General features: G+C 33.3%; 1 protein-coding gene across 1 annotated transcript in view; it reads right to left on the reverse strand.

Annotated features, from left to right (window-relative positions):
* LOC124427910 (semaphorin-1A) overlaps positions 1-7,500 on the reverse strand; it is a 324,222-nt gene that overhangs the window by 249,647 nt on the left and 67,075 nt on the right. The window lies entirely within an intron of this gene.

Raw genomic sequence — 7,500 nt, forward strand, 5'->3', positions numbered from 1 at the left:
CTTATGTGCGTTTGCGTGTGTGTGTGTATGCATATATATAAGCGTTAAAAATTTTTCCAATTAAAATTTTGATCGTACGTAAATAATAGATAAGAATAAAAATAAAGAAAAAAAAAATGAAATGTAAAAATGTAATATAATTAATTAATCTAAAAAAAAAGAAATCATGAGAAACGTAAGGAAATTCCCTCTTGTTTTCTTTTTCTTTTTCTTTTTTTTTTTTATCGTACAATATTCTAATCTCTCAACATGAATATTATACTATAGAATTTAAATGAAATTTCCCTTTATAGAAAGTTACCGATAGCCGGTTAAAGGATGGTTATCAATGGTACGGTCTTGTAATTCCTCAGGTAAGGTCAATCTTTCCATTGAAATAAAATTTCCGACACGTACAGTGTTATTCCAGAACAACTTCAATCTTCGAGTTTGTTTTGATTTCGTGAAATTTTTTTTCTTTTCTTCCTTCTTTTCTTTTTTCCTTTTTTCCCTCTTATTTCCCTTAAGATTTCTTTTCTCCTTCTACTCAGATAATTCTCTCTGATCTCGAATTATATCTCCCCCATTTTTATCTCGCTTTATCTTCCTTTATCTCCAATTCACGGTAAATGATTTTCCACAGACAGCTAGAATCTTTTCCAGCCGTTCTCGACTTTTCATGTGAACGGTAGTCTGAAAGACTCTCAGGAGTATTATAAACGCGTACTGCTTACTATCTTGACTTTCTAGCGGCTCGCACGAATTTAGAAGGAGGATTTTCGACGATATGACGAATTCGGAAACGACGTAAAGAGCAATCCGCTTTAAAATTTTAGATACTACTTTGTCAAAAGAAGTATCCGTGTATAGGGATGTTTCCCTTTAAGGCATATAATCCGATCATTTTCTCTCTTTTTCTGTCTCTCTCTCTCTCTCTCTCTCTCTCTCCATCTTTCTCCCCTTCCCTCTCTCTCCCTCTCTCTCTCCGCCGTTTCTTTCTTTTTTTTCTTATCCGAAAAGAAGAAGAAGAAGAAGAAGTCGAAGAAGAAGCAGAACTCGTCGGATCGAGTTGCTGGGAAAAACGTTGGCGAAAGAAAAAAGAAAGAGAGAAAGAGAAAATAAAGAAATGGAAAAAGAAAAATGTCGTTGAGCGAGGACGAATTTGAATTTTGGCGGGCGAATCTCTTTTTCACGTATTACGAAACTCTCGTGGAATCCCTTGGTAAGCTCCAACGTTGGATGGAAAACGTTAATCGCGGAAGATGAACGGTGTGGTCGGGGCTTATCTCGCAAATGAAAAAGGTTCCGCGGGATGAATCTAATAATGGTAATGTGCGTGTAAAAATTGGACCATCTCCAAATATCGAGTTGCTGCAGCCGGCGGCGGCGGCGGCGGTGGCGGCTTGGACTGCCTGTTTCCTCCACCGTACCCCGCTAACCCCTCAACCCTTCCCGACTTTTCCTACCTCCCACCTTTACCATCCCTCGTCCCAACCCGTCCCTTTCTCTTCGTTATTCCGAGGTTTCATAACCTCTTCCATCGGTGATAATTTTGCAGTGCCAGCGTGAAAACGAAATTACGGAATTTCGGTTGGCGGAATAATACCACGCGCGAAAATCAAAGACAATAATATTAAAATGACTTTTTTTTTCCTATGTACACCACCCCCAACGTTCAACTTCCCAACCCCAATCCACCAACCTCCAACCTAATCCAAACACCACCATCCGCTATTTTCCTTCCTATGTATTTTCTTTCAAGATATAGAATATGTTCGAAAATTGTACGGAAATATTGGATCTATCAAACGCAACATGGTTCTGTTCGTTTTGTTTCGAAAATATGTATATTTCTTTTTTTTCTTTTCTTTTTTGTTTTTCTTTTTTTCTTTTTTTTTCTCAAATTATGTTTCATTAAAAAAAAAAAATTGTCTGTTATATAGATTTTTTCGATGGATTTAATATATCATTTTGTTCAAATTTTGTTTCGTCTATCGAAAAGAGATCATTTAGTCCGTTTTGTTATATAAAAAAAAAAAAAAAAAAAAAAAAAAGAGAGAGAGAGACAGAAAGTAATAATTTTTTATTTAAAACAGATCTACAAAAGCAAGAAATATTTCCAATTGTTCAAAGAATATAAATAGGAAAGTTTTTTTTTTTTTTTTTTTTTTTTTTTTTTTTTTTTTTTATCGGAAAATTATAAACGCACAAAAGTTTTAAGTTCTTTGTTTCAATTTTTCTTTCTCGTTTCTCTTTTTTCTTTTTCTTTTGTTGTTAAATCCTGTCTTTCTTCTATCCCTCTTATTATAATATTCCATTTGTCGCGTCCAAGTCGACCATTATCCTTTCACATTACGAGATCGTTCCAACTGAACGATGGTTAAAAGAAGCTCCCATGCGTCGTAGCTGGCAACGATTTTCATTGTGAATTCGTTTCCTGATATAAAGCCAATGCTAAATCATTTTTTCAACAAAATGCTCTTCGTTAAATGCTTTACACAAGTAATGACATTCATATAATCTCATCGCTATTGTATCTTGTTCGTACGTATTTGCGTACAGGATAATTATAAATTAAAGATCGGTTGAATATCTCGTTTATTAGAACCAATAAAAAAAAATTTATATATATATATATTATACATATATATTTTATAAAGGGTATTCCATAAAATAATCTAAAAATCATTCAACTTCCGTTTTAATCGGAAGTCGGGTATTTTATATCTTTATATTTATATGTTTCACTTCATGTGACTTGGTCATGTGAAAAGTACACATGACTATTCTATTCATTTAAAATTTGCTTATAATATTACAAATGAATTCATCAATTGAACTTTTCTTAATATATTATTTTTCCAATAATTTATAATCACCCTGTATAACATTGAAACGAGATTAATCTTTAACTAAATTAAAGAAGTCTTCAAACTTCTTAAATTTCATTTTCGATCAATGCAGTCATTATTATTATTATTATTTATTTATTATTATTATTATTATTATTATCATTATTATTATTATTATTACTCATTAATCAACCATTAATCAGAGACATTATTATTACATCGAACATAGAAATATATCATAGGAAGAATTCATTTCGTAGAAATAAAATGATCCGTACGATTTTGAAATCGCATAGAAATCTTCAAAGATTACCATAAATTTTCCTCTAACACCCAAATACACGTATCGTTGAATCACTTAAGCTGTAGAAATAAGCATACCTCGTATTCCCTCTTTCTCCGACAAGCTCTTTTCCTTTGGTATTCTCAACGCATGCTTGCTTGTATGATCAAAAGAAAATCAGGTGACGGGCTCTCGAGCGTTCGAAAGTACTGGCTCCTCTTTCGTTCTCTCTTTCACTTTCTCCCTCTTTCTCTCTCTTTCTCCCTTCTCTCTTTATTTCTCGGAAGATCTTTAAATACGAGTATGAAAATTGTTTGAAAAATAAAATTTTTTAAAAATGTAAATAAAAAAATAGAAGAAAAAGTAATTTACAGAATTCGAAAGCTAAACAAAAAAACGTAATTATTAAATTGTACCGACATAAACAATACGACATTGTTGAAAAATATATTCGTTGGCCATTTTCATCGAGCTCGTTACACTTACATAAGTATTTCATCGAATGAATAAAATGAAGAATGAGCTACATACATTTATGAAAGAGAGAGAGAGAGAGAGAGAGAGAGAGAGAGAGAGAGAGAGAGAGCGAGAAAAGTAATTTCATCCGACTTATATTTCCTCTGGATTTTTTCCACTTTCTCTCTCTCTCCTCTTTCCCTCTCTCTCTCTCTCTTTCTTTCTCATTCACTCTCTATCTTTCTCTTGATTTATATGTGTATATACATATCTCTATCTCTTTCTATGATATTCCCAAGAGTCTCATTCAAAGACGTAGCGTTATAGAGGCCTGCATAAACCGAATGTTCCCAATGGAAAAGTCTGGCAAAGCACGATTATGTAGTAACGGTTACTCGTCATGTTAAGAGAACATATCATAAGTCATAGTATAAAATGTTATAACGGATAACACGAATTTTTGACGTAACAGAGCGATTCGTATAATCGTCTTTATCGATATCGAAAGAGAGATCGATTTTTCACGGATTTATTGCAAAAGCATTAATTACAGAATTCGATGAGTAAGTTCCTTTTATATCTTCTTTTTTCTACTTATTTTCTTTTTGTTCTTTTTTCCTTTTTTCTTTTCATTTTCGTTTCTTTTTCTTTGTTTCTTTATATTCATATATATACATATATAATCTCAGAAACGTTCGTAAAGTTGAAGTTGAAATATTATGAGGATGATCCAAAACCATTTCAAATGGAAGACACAATAATTTTGCCAGAAAAATTGTTGTAAGCTTTCGACATATTTAACGTCTGTGCATGTATGTGCATAATCAAGAAAAAAAAGTGATAGGGATAGACAAACAGAGAGAAAGAGAGAGAGAGAGAATGAGAGAGAGAAATAAAGGGATATAAAAAAAAGTTGGCAAAAAGTAGGAAAAATGGAAGGTTGTGCTCTCTCTCTTTCTTTCTCTCTCTCTCGTGGGAGCAACATCGTCCGAGTCGATTTTTCTGCCGTTTAACGTCGACCAAACGACGACAGAAAAAATGCCTGCAGGGCTGCTCGACATCAAGCGCCATTGGAAAGAGAGAAAATGACGATCGATAGTCGAACGGAACCGGGGAAAATGCTGGATGAAAAAAGAAAAAAAAAAGGAAGAAAAGAAAAGAAAAGGAAAAAAGGAAAAAAGAGAAGAAGAAATGGTGGTAAAAAAAGGAAGAAAAAAAGAGGAAAATGGAAAAGAGAACGCGGAATACGAAAAGTAGCAACACCTAGACGAGTTGGTGGTGTCAGGGAGTTGAATGGTTCGACAAAAGTCGCGAGGGCTTACCTCGTCCGATAGTTGGATACTCGAAGGCCGATGGAACAAAAGCCAATTAAGTTCGGCCAAAGTCTGACCTCGCTTGTTCGCCTGACACGAAAAAATATTTTCTCGATGAAATCGCTAGCCTCGTTTACGTGATATCTTCTCTCTCTCTCTCTCTCTCTCTCTTTCTCTCTCTCTCTCTATCTATCTATCTATCTATCTATCTATCTATCTATCTATCTATCTATCTATCTATTTATCTATCTATCTATCTATTTATCTATCTGTCTATCTTTTTATTTATCTATCTCTTTCTCTATCTCTCTCGCACTTGAATTTCAAGAAATAGAAAATAATAATGTAGATATTACATATCTATTACAATAATAACAATAATAATAATAATAATAATAATAATAATAATAATAATAAGAATAAGAAGAAGAAGAAGAAAAAGAAGAAGAAATCGATTTACATGGTTTCATATTATTTTCAATATTTCAACTTTATCAATGATTTTTTTTATAATACTTTTATTACATAAAACTTTACTTAAAAACTCGTTCAAGTTTCGTCGAATATTCGTAATAATTATTATACAACATTAATGAGAAAAAGTTTATTCGTTCTAAGTATTATTAAGGGATACCACTTTCTATTTGTTTTTCTCTTTTTCGATTTTACAACTAGCAATGTTGTAAAATCAGAATCTTCCTTAAATGAGCAAAAACGTCGAATGTAAGAATTTAATAAAAAGAGAGAGAAATAGAGAGAGATAGGGATAAAGAGAGAAAAAGAGAGAAAGGAAGAAAGAGAGAGAGAGAGAGAGATCAATTTACAGAAGAACGAACGAAAGCGATCCGTTTGTACTCCGTAGGAAAACGGTTTGTCAGATCGGAGGAAGATGGAGCTCTTTCTCTCTAGTGTGGCACGTGCGATCGATCATTTCGTCGTCGGATCGGAAAAATAATTAGGTCGACCAAACATCGGAACGACACGTTTCTACGGCGAATCACTGCAAGCCGGCTGATACGTTGACGTTGATCAGGATTGAATTCGCCATTTCGAGTGTGCCTACCGAGAGTGGAATATTATATACAGGGTGTCATTCTAACGTCTAGAATTTACATTGATCGAAAAAAAGCAAAAAGAAAGAAAAGTAAAATCCAAAAATTTTTTACAAATAAAACAATAATCCTTTTGACTTTCACTAATTTATTCAATCGAATATTTTACCAAGACAAAAAGAGAAAAAGAGGGAGAAACAGCAACAGCAACAACAACAACAACAACGATACAAATGAACAATTTTACAGCGATGTTTAACAAATTGGCGTGATTTAATTTTGACTTTGAAAGAAGAAAAAGAAAGAAAAAAGGGAAAAAAATAGCTTACAATCGGAAACAACGTATGAAAAATTCAACGGAGGTCAGATTGAGAGTTTAATAAAAAATTCTTTTTATCATCATTTAAATATTACATACGAAGAATCTTGATCACATTTTCTGGTACACCGTGTATAAACGAGACACAAGGGAAAGCTTCGAGGGTAACGAACGTCGATATAGCACTATGTCGGTGCAATTCTCAAAAGCGTATTTCTACGCTAACACGGAGCTCTTCTCGTGTACGCAAAAGTAATCTCTCCTGTCAGCTGTCGTTCTTCGACGGAAAAATACTTGATGAATTCTCGGTACCACGGTACCTCGCTTCGAGAGGGTGCGTTTTTATCGCCCCGTTATATTCTCCCAGCCACGTCTGAAGTTTCCGCGTTTGCCTTCTTTTCCTGTTTTTTTTTATTTTCTTTTTTCCTTTCTTTTTCTCCTTTTTTTCTCATCTTTTTTCTCCCCTCACCCTTCCGCCTTTTTTCTTCTTCTTTTATATTTTCTTCCATTTTTTTTGCTTGTTTTTTAAGCTATCATCGATATGTCGAATTCGACCTTCGATTAAAACCCATATACAGAGTTTTGGTAGTCGCTCACGATCAAAGAAAATGGCCAACATTCTGAACCATAACTCTTTGGCTTGGTTCGAATAAAAACATTTTTGCCTACCAGATTATATATATATGTATATGTATATGTATATGTATATGTATATGTACACCTATCTAAAAGGGCCAACAAAATATATTCAAGAGCCTATTCTTCACGACTCGAAATGGCTCCACTACCCTCTGTCACGTGAATTGTATCATATGAAAAATAAAAAAAAAGAAATGAAAAAAGAAAAATAAAAAAACTCAAGGATAATCTAAAAATTGTTTTATTCATTATTTTATATTCGAACGAGACGATATATATTCATTTTCTCTTCTCTTTCTTTTTCCTTTTTTTTTATTTGTTTTAACTTTTACGTAAAACAACATCATCGTCCTATATAAGACGTTATTCGTTATATAGCAAAAGAAACGGGAAGGAAAGAGAAAGAGAGAGAGAGAGAGAGAGAGAGAGAGAGGAGAGAGAGAGAGACAGATAGAGAGAAAGAGAAAGAGAAAGAGAGAGAGGCAAAGAAAGTATAGATTGAAAATTTTTGTTAGAATCTCCTAGCATACACGTAGATCCCATAACAATTTTATTCGTTCAAATCGCTATCTAGATATCTATATTTCACGAAAAATCTTCTTACGAC

Source organism: Vespa crabro, chromosome 11 (genome assembly GCF_910589235.1).
Source record: "Vespa crabro chromosome 11, iyVesCrab1.2, whole genome shotgun sequence".
In the NCBI taxonomy this organism is placed as follows: Eukaryota; Metazoa; Arthropoda; class Insecta; order Hymenoptera; family Vespidae; genus Vespa; species Vespa crabro.